At 39.3% G+C, this 18,941-nt stretch overlaps 1 long non-coding RNA gene across 4 annotated transcripts; it reads left to right on the top strand.

Moving 5' to 3' along the window:
• Positions 1-880: 880 nt before the first annotated feature.
• Positions 881-17,569, top strand: LOC108349077 (uncharacterized). 4 transcript variants are annotated; one of them, XR_005497689.2, is made up of 4 exons: positions 881-1,129; positions 9,760-9,904; positions 16,242-16,359; positions 17,395-17,569. It is a non-coding gene; the product is annotated as an uncharacterized LOC108349077 (long non-coding RNA). The 4 variants fall into 4 exon arrangements; XR_005497688.2 differs by having other exon boundaries at positions 17,391-17,569; XR_001842486.3 differs by having other exon boundaries at positions 9,760-10,778.
• Positions 17,570-18,941: the final 1,372 nt, after the last annotated feature.

Here is an 18,941-nt window from a genome sequence, read left to right as displayed (position 1 = left end):
TTCTGGTCAACTGCAGATCTCAAGAGTCAGATTAGTTTAGACTGCTGGTCTTCTTATGGGGTTGCCCACCTCCTCAGCTTCTTCCACCCTTTCCCTAACTCAACTGCAGGGATCCCTGGCTTCTGTCCATGCTTTGGGTGTAAGTGTCTGCATCTGACACTTTCATCTGCTTATTGGGACTCGCAGAGGGCAGTCATGCTAGGCTCCTGTTCATAAGCACATTATAGCATAAGTAAGAGTGTCAGACCTTGGAACCTCCCCTAGGGATGGATCCCAAGTTGAGTTGGTCACTGGCTCTCCTTTCCCTCAATCTCGTCTGCATTTTTGCCTCTGCAGTTTTTTTTTAAACAGGGATAATTCTGGGTCAGTTTTTTACTGTGGAATGGCAACCTCATCCCTCCACTTGATGCCATGTCTTTCTACTGGAGGTGAACTCTACAAGTTCCCTCTCACCACTGTTGGGCATTTTATCTAAGGTCCTTCCTTTTGAGTCCTAAGTCCCTCACTTCCAAGGTCTCTGGTATGTTTCAGAGGGTCCCCTCACCTCTTACCTATCAAGGTTGCCTGTTTCATTCTGCTGGCCCTCAGGGCTTTACAACTATCCTACATGTTACCTGATCATGTTTCCCTTTTCCTCTTTATCCACATTCTTGCCAACATGTGCTGTTATCTAAGTTTTTGATCTTAGCCATTTAAATTGGTATAAGGTGGAATCTCAAGGTCATTTTGATTTGAATTTCCCTGATGACTAAGGATTTTGAACACTCCTTTAAGTGATTCTCTGCCTTTTGAGATTTCTATGTTGTGATTTCTCTCTTTTGTTCTGTCGCGCGCCCAACGTCTCGCCAGTAAGAACGACAAGCGGCAACAGGATTCTTCTGCGAACAAGCCTTTATTGTACAGCTCTCTTGAACAGGGACAGGGGACCCCAAGGGAGGAAAAGGCACTGCTTATATATGCTTAGGAGACTCGTGTCACTACCCGATTGGTGCAAGCCCCAATGCCCAATTTGAATGCCCCGAGAGCGGGCTGTGATGTGCTTGGCTCATGCGCACTGGGTCCTTCAGGGTAGACAACGGTTGTGCCCTGCTGACTCACTCACAGGAAATCGGCGCCATCTTTGGGCGAGGTACGGGTGGCTACCAACATTGTTCTATATTTTTTGCTTATGTTGTTTGGTTTTTTGGAAGTTATCATCTTAAACTCTTTATATATTTTGGATATTGGCCCTCTGTTGGATGTGGGGTCAGTGGAAATGTATTACCAGTCTGTATGCTGGTGATGTATCCTATTTCCTATGTCCTTTGCTTTACAGAAGATTTTCAGTTTCACGTAGTCCCATTTACTAATTGTTGACCTTAGAAACTGAGTCACTGAGTTCTGTTTAGAAAATTCACACTCTCCTTGACCATGTGTTTGAGGCTTTTCCCCGATTTCTTTTCTTTTCTTTTTTTTTATTTAATACTTAATAATAATTCTTTGGTTTCCGGGCAAACATCCCCCTCCCCCCTCCCCTTCCTTATGGGTGTTCCCCTCCCAACCCTCCCCCCATTGCCGCCCTCCCCCCAACAATCACGTTCACTGGGGGTTCAGTCTTAGCAGGACCCAGGGCTTCTCCTTCCACTGGTGCTCTTACTAGGATATTCATTGCTACCTATGAGGTCAGAGTCCAGGGTCAGTCCATGTATAGTCTTTAGGTAGTGGCTTAGTCCCTGGAAGCTCTGGTTGCTTGGCATTGTTGTACATATAGGGTCTCGAGCCCCTTCAAGCTCTTCCAGTTCTTTCTCTGATTCCTTCAATGAGGGTCCCGTTCTCAGTTCAGTGGTTTGCTGCTGGCATTCGCCTCTGTATTTGGTGTATTCTGGCTGTGTCTCTCAGGAGCGATCTACATTCGGCTCCTGTCGGTCTGCACTTCTTTGCTTCATCCATCTTGTCTAATTGGGTGGCTGTATATGTATGGGCCACATGTGGGGCAGGCTCTGAATGGGAGTTCCTTCAGTCTCTGTTTTAATCTTTGCCTCTCTCTTCCCTGCCAAGGGTATTCTTGTTCCCCTTTTAGAGAAGGAGTGAAGCGTTCACATTTTGATCATCCGTCTTGAGTTTCATTTGTTCTAGGCATCTAGGGTAATTCAAGCATTTGGGCTAATAGCCACTTATCAGTGAGTGCATACCATGTATGTCTTTCTGTGATTGGGTTACCTCACTCAGGATGATATTTTCCAGTTCCAACCATTTGCCTACGAATTTCATAAAGCCGTTGTTTTTGATAGCTGAGTAATATTCCATTGTGTAGATGTACCACATTTTCTGTATCCATTCCTCTGTTGAAGGGCATCTGGGTTCTTTCCAGCTTCTGGCTATTATAAATAAGGCTGCGATGAACATAGTGGAGCACGTGTATTATATTCAGTGTATCTAATTTTATGTTAAGATCCTTGATCTACTTGGACTTCAGCTTTGTGCAAGGTGACAAATATGGATCTATTTTCATTTTTCTACATACTGACTGCCAGTTATACCAGCACCATTTACTCAAGACTCCTTCTCCTTTCCATTGTATATTTTTGGCTTCTTTGTCAAAGATCATGTATCCATAACTGTCTGATTTTATTTTTGGGTCTTCAATTCAATTCCATTGATCATTCTGTCTGTCTCTGTACCAATATCATGCAGATTTTATCCACATTGCTCTGTAATATACCTTGATGTCAGGAATGATAATTTTCCCAGAACTTGTTATTGTTAAGAGAGTTGTTTTCACTACCCCCTTTTTTTTTTCATATGAAATTGAGACTTGCTCTTTTCGCATCTGTTAAGAATTGTGCTGGAATTTTTATGGGAATTACATTGAATCTGTAGATTGCTTTTTGTAGGATGGCCATTTTTTTTCTATGTTAATCGCACCAATCCACGAGAATAGGAGATCTCCCCATTTTCTCAGGTCTTAGAGATTTCTTTCTTGAGAGACTTGAGGTTCTTGTTATATAGATTTTTATCACTTGTTTTGTTAAGTTACCCCAAGATATTTTATATTATTTGTGACTATTATGAAGGGTGGTGTTTCCATCTTTTATTTCTCAGAGCATTTTTCATTTGTATAGGAGGGCTAAAAATTTGTTGAAGTTAATTTTATACCCTGCCAGTTTGCTGAAGTTACTTATTAGCTGAAGAGGTTCTCTGATAGAACCTTTGGGGTTGCTAATGCAAACTATCATATCTTCTGCAAAAGTGATACCTTGACTTCTCTGCCAATTTTATCTCATTAAAATAGTTGTCTTATTGCTCTAACTTGTACTTTGAGTACTGTATTCAATAGGTACATGGAGAGTAGGTATCCTTGTCTTGTCCCTGATTTTAGTTGGTTTGTTTTAAGTATCTCTTCCTTTAATTTTATATTGAATATTGATTTGATATATGTTGATTTCCTTATGTTTATGTATAGGAATTGAATTCGTGTTCTCTCCAATATTTTTAATATCTAATGAGATGATTGAGTAATTTTTTTCTTTGAGTTTGTTTATACAGTAGATTACATTACTGTATTTTTGTATATTGAAACAACCTTGCATCCATAGAATGAAGCCTACTTGATCATGGTAAATGATGGTTTTTATGTGTTCTTAGTATCTGTTTGCAAGAATTTTATTGAGCATTTTTGCATTGATATTCACAAGGAAAATTGGTCTGAAGTACTCTTTCTTTTGGGGGTCTTTGTGTAGTTTATGTATCAGAGTAATTGTGGCTTCATAGAGCGAATTAGGTAGCATTCCTTCTGTTTTTATATTATAGAATAGTTTGAGGAGTATTTGGTATTAGCTCTTCTTTGAAGGGCTGGTAGAATTCTCCACTAAAACCATGTGGCCCTGGACCTTTTTTAGTGCTTCTAGTTCCTTAGTGGATAGAGGTCTGTTTAGATAGTATACCTGCTCTTGATTTAATTTTGGTGTGTAGTATCTAAGAAATCATTCATTTCATCTAGACCTTGTTTTGTTGAGTATAGGCTTTTGTAGTAGGATTTGATCTTTTTCTTTTTAAATTTCTCACTCTGTTTCCCTTTTCATTTCTGACTATTAATTTGGATCCTGTGTCTGTGCCCTTTAGTTGGTCTGGCTAGAGTTTATCTCAAAGAACTTGCTTTTGGTTTTCTTGGTTCTTTGTAACACTTTCTTTGTTCCCATTTGGTTGACCCTGAGTTTGACTATTTCCTGCAATCTAATCCTCTTGGGTGTGTTTCCTTCTATTTGTTCTGGGGCTTTCAGGCATGCTGTTAACTTGTTAGTGTAGGATCTCTCCAATTTTTTAAAGGCTAGTTAGTGTTATGAATTTTCCTCTTAGCACTGTTTTCATTGTGTCCCATAAGTTTGGGTATGCTTTGTCATAATTTTTATTGAAGTCTATTAAGTATTTTTAAAAATATTTTCCTGATTAAAATGTCACTGAGTAGAAAGTTGTTTAGCTCCCATGTGTATGTGGGTTTGTTGTTGTTGTTGTTGTTGTTGTTGTCATTGTCGAAGTCTAGCCTTAGTCCCTGGTGATCTGATAGGATGTGTGGGATTACTTCAATCTTCTTGTATAAGTTGAGGGTCGTTTTGTGACCAATTATATGGTCAATTTTGGAAAAGGTGCCATGGGGTACTGAGAAGAAGTTATATTCTTTTGTTTTAGGGTAAAATATTCTGCAGATATTGTTTGGTACATAACCTTAATTAGTTTCACCGTTTCTCTGTTTAGTTTCTGTTTCAATGACATATCCATTGGTGAGTGTGTAAGTGTTGAAATCTCCCAGTATTATTGTGTGTGTTTCAATGTGTGCATTGAGGTTTAGTAACATTTTTTTGTTTTTTAAAAATGTGAGTGCCCTTGCATTTGAGGCATAGATGATTAGAATTGAGACTTTCTCGTGGTGAATTTTTTCTTTGATGAATATGAAGTGTCCTTTCCCATCTCCCTTGATAACTTTTGGTTGAAAGTCTATTTTATTGAATATTAAGATTCCAACTCCAGCTTCTTTCTTGGGACCATTTGCTTGGATGATTTACTCTAGCAATTTACTCTGAGATACTGTTTGTCTTTACTATTGAAGTGTGTTTCTTGTATGCATCAGAATGCTAGACCCTGTTTGTGTATCTAGTCTGATAGCTTGTATTTTTTATTAGGGAGTTGAGTCCACTGATGTTGAGAGATATTAAAGAAAGATGATTGTTCTTATGATGTTTTTTGTTATAGGTAACATTATGTGTATGTGATTCTGTCCCTTTGGTTTCGTTGAGAGGTATTTAATATCTTGCTTTTTTCTTTGGTGTGGATACCCTTCTTGTGTTGGAGTTTTCATTCTAGAGCCCTCTGTAGGACTGGATCTAGATATTGTTTAAATTTGGATTTTGTCCTTGAACATTTTGGATTCTCCATCTTTGATGATTGAGAGTTTTACTGGTTATAGTATCCTGGGATGACATTTGTGTTCTTGTTGAGTCTATATGACCTCTGTTCAGTCTCTTCTGGATTTTAGTGTCTCTGTTGAGAAGTGTGGTGTAATTTGGATAGTTTTGCCTTTATATGTGAATTGGCCATTTTGCTTTACATCTTTTAATTTTTTTTTTGCTCTGTGCATTTAGTGTTCTGATCATTATGTGATGACAATATTTCTTCTATGGTCCAATCTATTTTTTGTGCTTCAAGATTTGTGTACATCTTTTTTGGGGAGTTTTTCTTCTATGATTTTGTTGAAGATGTTTTCAGGTCTTGGGCTGGGAATCGTCACTCTCTTCTATTTCTATTATTCTTATATTTGGTCTTTTCATTGTGCCTTGAATTTCCTGGATGTTTTGAGTTAAGTTTTTTATGTTTTGAATTTTCTTTGACACTTGTGTCAATATTTTCTAGTGTATATTCTACACCTGAAATTCTCTTTTCTATCTCTGGTTTTCTGTTGGTTATGCTTATATTTATAATTCCAGATCTCTTTCCTAGGTTTTCCATCTCAGTTATTGCCTCCATTAATATTTTCTTTATTGTTCCTACTTCCATTTTTTTGGCTTTTGACTGTTCAATTACTTCCCCTGTTTGTGTTTTCCTGTATTTCTTTAAGGGATTTATTGGTTTCCTCTTTAAGTGCTTCTTCCTGTTTACCTATGTTTTCTTGCATTTTATTCAGTGAGTTATTTATATACTCCTTAAAGGACACTAATATCTTCATGAGATAGGATTTAAGGTCAGCATCCTTGTTTTCAGGTGTGCTAGTGGATCCAGGGTTTTCTGTGGTGGAAGAACTGATTTCTGATAATGCCAAAGGATATTTGCCTCTGATACTTATCTCTTGTCATCTGCTAATCTCTGGTGGTAGCTGGTCTGGGTATCTCTTTCTGAAGCTTGCCTCCTGTGTCTATAGGTTGTTGCAGATCTCCTAGGAAGCCTGTGTCCCTCGTTGTAGCAGACTTCCTTGGATACCGTCAGACTACAGGGTTTTCAGAGGGGCAGACAAACTGATGATCTGTCCCTACAAAGGGCACAGGTTAGAAAGGTTATGGTGGTCAAGCAGGCAAGCATGTAGGGATGGGGTTCGAGTCCCCTGAGCTCCTCAGGGTTCCCAGGTACTGAAGTTGTTTGGGATGGTCCCTTACATGTTGCCCTTCATGCAGCAGAACTCCTGAGAAACTTTATATTGTGGGGGTTTCAGTGGCTTCATACTGTGTGGAGCAGGCAAGCTGATGATCAGCCCTGTGGAAGTTTCAGGAAGGAAAGGGGCTGTGTATATGCTTTTTAAAACTATATCATCTTCATATAACCTCTTTGGCCATTGACAGTTTTTGTATTTGAAGTTGTCTATCCCTGGTTGCTTTCACAGGATTTCTCAATGAAACAGACACTTTAAATATTTTTCACAGATGTAAATTTAAAAATTTTATTTCAAAATTCCAGTTCCATGGAAGCCCTCACTTCTATATAAAATGTAGTAGTTGAGCCAGAGATAGACAGCAGAAGATGTGAATCAGGAGTCAGGGGAAAAGGATTCAATAAGAGCTTCAGAGCAGATGGAAGAAACATAAGGGATGTGTCATGGGGAGGGGGTGCACAATAGGGTGAGTATAGTTAAGTCTAAGTGCTGAGCATTTCAAAGTCTCTTATAGCAGCAGTCCTTCTCAATTGCAGACTTGCAAATCTATGAGGAACAAATGATCATTTGACAAGGGTCCTATAAGACCATCTGCAGATCTAATATTTAAAATATAATATGAAATAGTACAAAAGTGACAGGTATAAAACCCCAAATACAATTTTATGTTTAGTGGTCAAATCAACATACAGAACATTATAAAAGCTTGTAGCACTAGGAAGGTTAAGAACCACAGCTTTACATAATCCCTTTTATATATTCCTTTAAGTGATGAAGTCTTCAAAAGAGAAGCATCAGAATCCAGATAGTAATATGTACCCAGCATAGAACCTCTGACCAGCATAGGAGGAATTAAACATTTTAAAAAGTGTTTCTCCACAGGAAACCATTGTCAATAAGGAAACATTGCCCAGCACTGGCTTTCACAGCATTGTTGTCAGAAGAGACCTTGAGCCAATACCATGTCAAAGCTGCCCATGAGTGTGTTGACTTTTTGGGCAAGGATGTAGAAAAGTACCTTGATGGTACTCATTTATCTGTCTGTCTCTTCAGGTTTCTGGTGCTAGTGAAATACCTCTCACGCGAGGAAAGAGAATTCCTTCTTTCTACTGTTGTTTCTGCTTCCTTTCCATGTGCTTCAACCATGTGTGATTTTCTGTGAGAATGTGAATCTCATACAGTAGAGTTGTTAACCAAGAGGATAGAAGAGTATAATGTGGGCATTTTATGTTCCAGTCACTGGAGGGAACATTTTGCTGCTTTTATCCTGATCCTAAGAAAAGAGAAATCATCAGCTACACAGACTAAGCACCCTTCTTATCACACATTTTGCCCAATGGAAGCAAGTAAACAGAGTAGTCAACACCAGCTATTGGTAACAGGACTACCAGGCTGCAGTTCTGCCTTGCTTCTGGGATACCTGGAGTCTTAGTGTCATGTTGCTCAGAGATAGAAGAATGCTGTCCATAATGGGAGTCCTCAGTCAGTGTTTTCTGAGGTGAAAAACTGTGGAGTCTGGGAATATTGCTGTAGTTCTCAATCTCCTGTGTACGGAGAGGTGGCTGGTATAGCAGTATCTGGGATTTAGATCAGGGTTTGTGGTCCATGCTTTCTTTCCCGCAGTGTATTTACAGGTCAGGCAGAAAGGGAAAGACAGAACCTAGGAAGGGGGCATAAATGATGCAATTTTGTGTGAGTGTCAAGAATAGCTCTTTATGACAAAGTACACCCCACCTTGCTCCTCCAAAATGATCTTTGATGAAGAGACAACACTTGCTTTTGAAACTGCTTTATTAGATATAGCCTGTGGATGCATAGGCCCCACTCAGTGTGCTTAAATACTTTTTGCTGGAAAATGCCCAGGAAGAGAAGCTCATTGACTGAATGCTTGGTGTCTATCTAGATTCCTCATTAACATAGAGAACTTCGGAATTTTATGCTGTTTGACTGATTGCTAGTGTCCTTAGTAAGGTGTTATGGGAATGTGTTCCAGAGTAGAGTTAGGCTGGGAGTTGGTTCCCCTCCTACTGTTCTCAGTTCTGAGATTTACAGGGTTTGGATCCAAACTTCTCAGTTCTTCTATATGCTGATAAGGTCCAATCACCACAAAGAGGACCTATGGACGTTCTTTCATAGTTGGTCAGTAATATTCACCTCCCAGAGGAGAAAACTAAGTTCCAGAGATGCTAAATAGCTTGATGTTTTGGCCAGAAGCATGATTGTTTGGGAAAATCTTTCAATTCCAACCCAAAACTTTTACTCAGATATGATGACTGTTGTGCTAACAGGCTAGGGTTCTTGTAGTAATTTGTTGTAGGCAATTCTAGAATGTTCACTTGCCATCACAGCTCTCCTCAGCTCTGCATGTTTTATTCGACCTGTCCTGTGTTGGATTGTCATTTGTAACATGTATTAATCCTGTCTCATATAGGCAAGTGTTCAGGATTTGGGGTACAGGAAGGCACATTACCCTCATATGGACAAGTTGGTAGGAAATTGCTTCTCCTTGTTGCTAGAACTTGTTTATAGAACAGTAACAGGCTAGTCAGGCAACAAGAGTACCTACAGGCAGTTTCCTGAAAAATTCTCACTGAGTTCTTTTCAGTAAGGTTACATAAGGAGAAAATGGACCGCTTCCCTGCTTCATTGGGGACTGAATTTCACAATAAACCTGTTGTTATTGAAAAGACAACAAGTCTTGGGCAGGTGAATGAAACTTTCTGACAGCATCATAATGAGTCTAAAATAAACCTTTTCTTTTATGTATCTGTCCATATCCTTAAACATGTACCCACAAATTCCTGCCTTGAGAATGTGCATACTCAGCCTTAGTGACAACATAGGAGGAGAATATCTCCCACCTCATTTCTAATGAAAGGCTTTCATGTCATTGCCTGGACTCTAGAAGAGCTCACAGGCTGAAAACAATGTCAGGAGGATGGGCTGTGGAAGACAATGAAATGGTTTCTCTTCTACAATCCAGCACTAGACAACCATACCAAACTGTCAACAATATTTGGGCACTCTATAGTAGGATGTTTTTGTAAAAGCCACATTTCATGTAGATACTGTTGCCTGTTGCACAAAATGAATAGGGTTTGCATTTTTTCAGTACACAAACCTCACCTGTTCCTCTCTTCTCACAGGTGTCCAAGGAAACCTGCCTGAACAGATAAAGAAAGTATCTCAGCAGTGTCTAGGGCAGTGAATGGGGATCTCTTTCTGGCCTCTATATTGGACCTCCTTAGAAGGACAGTGGACATGGACAGAAAGTCGGGGGCTACTGCTAAAGTAAATATAGTGAAGTTCAGGTCATCCTATTGGACAACCTTTCAGTGACATTGGATAGATACTATTTACAAAAAATATTGAAGTACTTATTTAGAATTCCAGCATAATGTAATTAAAATTCAATTTAGAAACTTCAATACATGGTTGAGAGAAATCCAAATATGTATGAATTCTTGGATGTGCACATTCCTATACTTAATATGAGCGATATTTACACTTCACCTATAGACTCAGTGCAACCATTTTGATGCTCACACACCAAATGTAACAATCAGCTAGGAATAAACCAAAACGAGATAGAAAAGAACAGTGAAGATTCCTCAAGGTCCTGCATTTCTAGTTCCAGCACATCCCACAAAGCCTCAGATATACAGAAAGTGCTGCAGAGAAGAACATAAAATGGACATATGGAATGGGCCACAAATCCCAGCAAGAAATCTACCTCAATCAGGTCAGATGATTTGGTCAAAGGCATCCAGAGAAAACAAAGCAAATGTTCTATCCACAAAGGATGCATAAGAGATATAAAGAGGAAACAATTAGGAAACAATTGAAAAAGAGAACACAGTCAACATTGTTACAGTTGTTCCCAGATCCAAACCCTATAATTTTCATGGAATAGTTACATAAGAGGCCTACAGGAGTTTCTGTCTTATAAGGAGGAAGATCAGAAAGAAATGAAGATGAACTTTGGAAACAGATGCTCTGGTGTCACTAGCAATAAAATGCTGAAGCTAGATAATCGCTAGAGCAGAAATCTCCCTGGTGATATCTAGAGGGAGCCTGCCACACAATATACTACAGGAGACAACAAATTACTGTTCGACCACAGAGTTTATGGTCCACTGCTTAGCAGCAGTAGAGGAATGTCCAGGTATGCAGGCTAATGTCCTCTGACACTCGTGCTTGTTCACCCATGCAACTGCAGAGATTACTCCATAAAAAGGCTATGGAAACACTATCCAAGCCTGGGTGATCACTTCCAGCCCTGATGTCCATTTTGTTCTTAACTGCAAAACGTCTGAGACCAATAGAGGGAAGAGGTTGAAATAGATATAGGACTTGATGGAACTGAAGAGTCTACTCATGGAGACTAGAAAGTTTAGAGCTGCAAGTGCCCATGAGTGCTTCACACAAGCTGCTACATATAAGTCCATGAGGAACCTATCACCTGATGCTGCTGCACAATCCATGCAAAGACCAGTATGGTTGTGCTGTACACTCCACATGCTTCCACACTACTGGGTGTGAGGAACCAAGAAACACTTGCCTCCCACACACCCCATATACTTCTAGATATTAGCCTTGCCTTCACACTTTTTTCTTCTCCTACACATATGTATACCAATGATCCATATACACTGTTAGCTGTCAGCTCTGTATGCCCTTCTTCCATTAGCATAGTCAACCCACACCACTCGGATTCAAGATCTTAGAGATGTTTCTTCTTCAGATTCTGTGCTCAAACACAATTACTAGTAATTGGAAAACCAAACCTTCAACACAGGAACAATGTAAAACCTCATGTACCACCATCCATCTCAGGCCATGTTGATATCAAACATGCAGCCCTACACACCTCATTTTTCCCCATTAATTAATTTATTTAATCTCTTTATATAATAATTGCAGCACTATCTATCCTCCTCACTCAGTCCTCTCCCATCGGCCTGCCACTTCTCTGAGAAGGGGAGGCAACTTGGATATCAACCCACCCTGGCACATCAAGTCACTGCAGGACTAGGCTCATTCTCTCCTACTGAGGCCAGACAAGGCAGCCCAGTCAAATCTTGATAGACCACCATCCACACACCTCATATGCAGAGAAACTTCACAATTCCTACTAGAAAAAAATGGACCCTCATTTCCACTCAAGGCATACCGCTATTGGACAGGTCATGTAAAATACACCTCTACTTCTACTTCTGCCTTTTAGTTCATGTTGTGTGGGACCAGAGTAAAATGTTCTGAAGGGTGTGAAGCTTAGCAGCATGTATGGTATTTTGTGTGAAGTATCAGGTTCTACTTGTAAGCATAGTGTGATTAGCAGGGGTAGTAACTGGGTGTTCCCAATAAGGACTGAGGAATAGCAGTGTGTACTGAGTGACAGTGATGTCTAGCATCGATTGATGCATAGCCTTTTACTTGGAATGGAATAGATGTTGAAATACCCCCTCAATAACACCAAACATGCCACATGTACATCCCCATATTCATATGAGGCAAGTGTCAGGTTCATATATTTATCTCTTCCATTACAACTATATATGACTGTCCCCAAAACTCAGTTGGTATTTAAAATATTAAATGTTGCTGTTTACTTTAGTTTTGAATCACCTATGTGTTAGAGACAAAACAAGTTCTTCAAGGTATAACCTATTGTAGACCTAGTTTTCACAGCTCTGGGAAGGATTTCTTCCTTGGCAGCACTGCATGTTCTTGAATATGGCCCAGACCTGGTCATTCCATGAGCTCATGTATTGCTATCCTGTTTCAGGTGGGGATCACGAGCAACCACACAATGATGATGTGACAGTTTTGACAAGTGGCAGGGAATGGAACACATTGTGGTGGTTATGAGACTGTGCATCTCAAGGATATGCATACAGAAAGTGCCTTGCAACCAGGACATAGAGGTTAATGCCCAAGTCCCATTATGGGGTTTCCTTGTCAAGATGGCTGGGGCCCAATAGAGCAAGGAGCAACAGATCTCAAACATCTGCCCTTCTATGTTTAAACTGCTATAACAAAATCACAAAGCTTTGCAATTTCTGCCATATTGACTGGGATATTTTTTAATTTAGTATCACTGGGTGCAATTTGTTTCTGGTAGGGTAAATGAATTGCTGACATGACCTGCTGGAAAATAGGTCTAGTCTCTTCTGCATTCAGAGGGCCCTGTGCCTCAAGGTTATTCTCAAGATCTCCTGCCACAAAATCTACAATCACATATATGATTCTCAATGTGTCAATAATGTGAAAAATAGAACATTGACCCAGTGTTCCAAAGATTGAAAGAGTAGTACCCAGAAGTAATGTCAGCTGCATTGTTGGTGTTTTTTTTTCAAGGACTTTGACAGACACTTGTGTACATGTGGGACGATGGCAGGCAAGCTTCACTTCTCTGAATCAGCCACAACCAAGAGAAAATAAGGTCCTGAAATCCTTTTCAATGATGTCCACTTACATATGTCTGGCTGTGATGTTTTCCCAATTTCAAACATCTAATCTTATGCATAAAACCTGGGACATACAAGGCTAGATATAAAAACAAATAGAACTTTACAATGGAGATTTATAACAATGAATTCTCTGTCATGAAATCTGAGATTTCCCAAACTACCCAATAATGTTTGTTCTTCAAGGACATAGAAATACCAAAAGGACACAACCCCAAAACAGAAATTGAGGAACTATAGTAAATATTAGAGATTGCAACTAGAGAGTAAGCATTGCATTGTATGTAGTTTTAAAAATTGCTACATCTTTGCCTGGGACCAGGACCATATTACCAGCTCCTCACAAGACTCTTGAATCCAGGGATAACATACATGCACACACATACACATACATACACACAAACAAACACACACACACACACACACAGAGAGAGAGAGAGAGAGAGAGAGAGAGAGAGAGAGAGAGAGAGAGAGAGAGAGAGAGAGAATTCTGTTACCTTTCAACTTGCCTACTAACCACAATTTCTGGGCTCAGATACTTCTCTCCTGGAAAGGTGTGCCCATGTGCCCATACCAATTATTTATCTCCATATCTCCTCTTATCCTAAACTTAATGGCTTGTTCTACCTAGACCCTGACAAACATCTTTGGTCACTGATCTGTAGCAGAGGCCACAGGCACTAGCTGTCCCTGAGGCCTTATAGGTTTGCCTTGTTCTTCTTCCTCTAAAGCATGGCAGAACAGTCCCATTTCTTTCCTTTGTGTTTACCCTTCTCTCCTGGGACCCAGAAGTCCTGCCTGTACCCTCTGCCAAGCAATTAGCCCCTGGCCTTGTTTATTGATAAATCAAGAATCAATTGGGGGAAATGGGGTTAGCATCAGAACCTCCCCTTACAAGCATCAAAATCAAAATACTGAGATCACAGTAATAATAACCTGGCTATTTTGAAGGCCATAATGCAAACGCTTCAATGACACTGATCAAGACAGCTCTGATAGAAATTAAAGTACAGAAAAAAAGATGAGGTTCTTCCCAATGGACCACAATTTAGACCATCTTTCAGAGACGTTTCAATATTTAAGTACTCAGAAATAAGAAATATGAAAGGGACTTTAGACATATGTGAATAATAAAATAAGATAAAATAAAACACTCAAACATAGGTGTCATATGCAATAAGTATGGGGCAGCAAAAAGGTAACTTCCAACAAAGCAGAGCAAGGCCTCATGGATTCCGTAAATGCATTAAAAAAGAACCCTTTGGAGAAAAATATACATGAGAGTTACAGAAAATACTTCATGAAAGAGAAAGCAAAAGACTTGTTATCCCTGTGGTAGTATTACTCTGATCCCTTGATCAAATAAACACAATGAAAAGAGAAAGTATAAACCCCCTTCCCCGATGAACATAGATATGAAAATCTTTAATGAGAGTGCATGGTGCTTCACATGCATTTAGGAACACACTACAGAGCCCTTTTTTCACAATCAAAATGACCTCATCAGGAATGGAAGGATAATTTGTAACAACAACAACAACAACAACAACAACAACAACAACAGCAACAAACCAACCAACCATCCAAACAAACAACGCTGAACAACAGTATACCATATAAGGGGGTTCTTGGGAACATTTCATGCTCTGCACAGTGACTAGTGAACTATTTTCTTATAAGGAAAGTGACTAGAACTAGGCATAGTTTTACAAGAACCAAAGCTGTTTCAGAAGCAGAAATAGGGTACATTTTGTCTCTTCTGGGTCATGAGGAAGGAAGAAGCTGAGCTTTTGTAAAAGTCATAGTTTCAGTCACAAAGATGTAGTGTATAGAGCATAATGGTACTGGAGACTATGATCAAATTCAGTATAGGCATGCATAAAAATGGTAATGTGAAATGGCTTATGAGCTCTCTCTATATATATATTTATTATATATATTACATATATAATATATAATATATATATGTTCAACATCTATTTAGTGTAGTATATTATACTTATTTTGTAATTATGATTACAAACATTGTGCTTATAACATATAATAAATTGTAAATAATATATAAAAGCATAATTAGACTTTCTAATATAACTAATACACATTATAATGTACATAATTTTAAATGGTAAGATATAACACAGAATCTCTATGACACATAGCAATATCTGTCATATATACAAAATATATGTAGTATAATGAAACTTAAAATGTGTTCTATGAAGGAATAAAAGTAACAAAAGCAAAATAAAAGACTAGATTTTCCGAATGAAAATTTGGTAATAATAAAGAAAGAGATAATATAGGCACAGACTAACCCAAGTTCAACAACCAAAATTATACCCTTCTTGCACCTAGTCATCCCATGTTCAATTGCTATCCCTGGGAGGCCTGCTCCTTTCTGAAGCATACAGAGGAACAGTGGTTCTGGGGTCAGGGGAGGTAGGAAGACAAGTGGGAAGAGTGGAGGGAGGGGAAGATGCTGTCAGAATGTACTGTATGAGAGAACCAAGGAAAGAATAATATGTAATAAAAAAATGAATCACCAAGGCAAACCCAACAACCTGGGAAACAACTACTGCAGTCTCAACAAATAGCATCACTGGCAAGAATTTAAATAGTCCATCGAACTTAGGGAAGAGGCATTTTCAACCTCTTTTTTATAATTGGACAACAAGTGGGATGAAATGGCATTTCTAGGCAAAACACTTCCAGGAAAATGCTTGGAACTAAAGAAGTACAACTTCAAACATACCAGTTCCATAAACCCAAGTATCACACTTTGTTTCCTACAGGTCATGAGTGGGAAAGGGCATTGAACCTTTTATGATGGTAAGTAATTGTCAAATTCAATGGTTGGAGAAATAAAATAGAGCAGATAAATATGATCAAAATGCAGTACAGGCATATCTGGGAAATCATGATCATTTTCTCATTGTGTACAGCTAATACATACCACAGAAGGAGTAATATAAGACCAAAGTCAAACAGGACAAGTAAGTGACCTTGATAAAAGGGAGCTCAGTTGAAATGATTTTCATGAAAATAAACATAAAGGCAAAAACTAAAACCCAAACCTGTTATTTCAATACAATCATAAATACATGCCAAATACCAAAAGATCAAACTGAAAACCTAAGAAACAAACTCTCTACTTCCAGATCTAACAAGTTGGGGAAAATGCCAAGTCTACGGGAAACAGCTGAGTCCAACTGCTCTCCCACCAACCACCTGCCACTCTGAAGCACAAGGACAAACCCAGCACCTTGCTGTTGACTGGTATTTAACATTTCTTACAAAGACTCATTGTGATGTCACTTACACTGGACCAATCAAGGTTTAGGGCAAAAATCCACAGTGTTTTATAAAATTATTTCCTTTCATACTCTTGCTCCAATCTACTATATTGCTAATTTTTTCTCATGGTTGTGATCAAATACAGACAAGGATCTACTAATAGGATGAAGAGTTTGTTTAACCTCAGACTTACAGAGTACATAAGAAAACATAATGGAAGCACTAATGACATAGATATCAGCTGTGCAGTTGATTACATGGTATTTCCAATAACAGAAATTCTCTTACAAGAAGCACTATAGAAATATTTATCATGTTCTCTAGTCAGTCAGTGTCAAGCTTCATTCTATATGTCATAGACCTTACAGTCAACCAGCCTTCTTTTTCTCCTCATGTTCTCTCTTACTGAAGTCTAAAAAGCATGGGACTCATGACCTTACATTGTCCATGTTTAATAGTGTTGTCCTCCTTCAGTGAGCATCCTCATGAACTTACCCACATATCTCATGATATGTAGATGTTGCCTGAATCAAATCCCAGGATTTCTCTGTTCCAGGAGGACACTGCCCTCCAAACAATGCCCACACTTTCCTTACCTGCTGCATTCAGTAAATTCACTACCATTCATCTTCCATCTCTGCTTATTTGGGATTTGCAGTCAACAACATGAGAGCACTTGGGACTCTACCATAGTGTCTTGTAAAATCAGTGCAGCCACACACAGGATAAGTCAGGAATTCTCTTCCACAAATCATTAAGAGCTTGCCATGTTGGACTATTTCTCACCTATTTCTGTCTCTTTAAGGACAGACTAAATAAAGATTTTCAGGTAAGATGTGTAAGAGATAGTCTACCTTTGTGAGGAAAGAAATACATTCTGGAGAAATAGAGAAGTTTACACAAAGTCTGATATTAAGGACTTCTGCCTACACAGAAGTTTATCTTTGATGCTATCCTGAGACTAAAAGAAGGCAGGTATAAAACTTTTATATTTCTTTGTGTTCATTTGCAAGGTAGATCCCAGGCAGATTTGGCTATTGGTCTGGATAGTCTTGCTGCTGTCCTGCCACCAGCGCTAGGAGAAGATGACCAGAACCTGCTTCCTACAAACATGCCCTGACAAGGAGCCTGTGCCTCCTACCCTACCTACAGTTTGTCCTTTAAGACAAAATAAATAGCTACTTACAATGAACTTCTTTTGGGAATACATTTTCTAGCTTCATCTTCAGTACCAACAACAACAATGCCTATTGAGAGCTATATTTTTATCTTGATCCTCCAGAGGATCCAGCTAAGTGACCACAAGTTATCATCATCAACCCCAAAGTTTCTGATTCAGAAGTTATACTTTTCCTGAATAAACTTGTTCTCTGCTTCAGAACAAACTGGCCAAGCTCCTCTGATTCTGTTCCCATTATTTCCTCCTCTGTGAGGGGGACACCTGTCAGCTATGCTTGAGCAATGTAGATGGAAAGACTTGAATACAGGAGCTGTTAGTAAATACGTTTTCAAGTACTAACAGAATGAGAGACATGTAAGTAGGCCATGTGTGAATTTCACTTTTTTATGGGCCTGTCACCTGTGTTGACCTGTCCAGAAGGTCCAGTTATTCAGGGTCCCGAAGAGGCTTTCTACCTGTAGGTCAGATGGGGGTGAAGAGAAGAAGGAGACCAAGCAAAAGTTCTGTTGTCAAGGTCTTGTTTATTGGGGTGAACGTTACAGCTTTTAAGGCTTTCAGGGAGGGGGAGTGTCCTTTGTGAAACACGAAGGATGGAGGGAGGAGGGCTTTCCAGCAGTGAGAGCAGAAGGTGAAGAGGTCATGGATGGAGATGCCAGAGACGTCTGGTGTTTGCTCAGACTGAAACATCCTATGAAAGTTATCTTTCTGTGCCGTAAATTCATGGGAGAGGCTTTTGTCCAACACTCTCAAGACTTATGGCAGTCATTTCAAGGTTGAACATCTGTGGCCATGTAGCCAAGAGTCACGTAGACACTTTGAGCCACAAAGCGGCCAGGCCCAAATCCAATATGGCTCCCTATACTGTGTTGCTTCTCTCATGGCATGGTGGCACAAGACTTTAGTCCCAGGACTTAGAGGGGAAGAAGGAGAGGATCTCAGAGAGTTGCAGACTAACCAGGGCTACATAGTGAAGTACTGTTTATAAATAATAACAATGTATGTTCCTACACAGACTCAGAACCCTTCTTCTCTCACTGTCTACCAGATTGAGACACCTGGACAGGTGCATTCAATACCAGCTATTTGTACCAGACATTCACATATATCCCAAAATTGGTCAGTAATATTTACCTGTCAGAAGAGAAACTGAGTCCCATGGATGTTCAATAACTTTCTCTTTTAGACAGAACATGATTAGTTGGGACACTGTTTAAATTCCATTTCAGATCTTTGACTCAGATATGATGACCATTGTAGTAGCAGCCCAACTAGCAACCTACAGATTAGGAAAAGATCATCACTAACCATACATAAGATACCCAAATATATAAAGAACTCAAGAAGTTAGACTCTAGAAAACAAACACTAGCCCAATTGAAAAATG

Source organism: Rattus norvegicus, chromosome 20, assembly GCF_036323735.1.
Source record: "Rattus norvegicus strain BN/NHsdMcwi chromosome 20, GRCr8, whole genome shotgun sequence".
NCBI classification, from domain to species: domain Eukaryota; kingdom Metazoa; phylum Chordata; class Mammalia; order Rodentia; family Muridae; genus Rattus; species Rattus norvegicus.
This window is presented reverse-complemented; position numbering and strand designations above follow the sequence as displayed.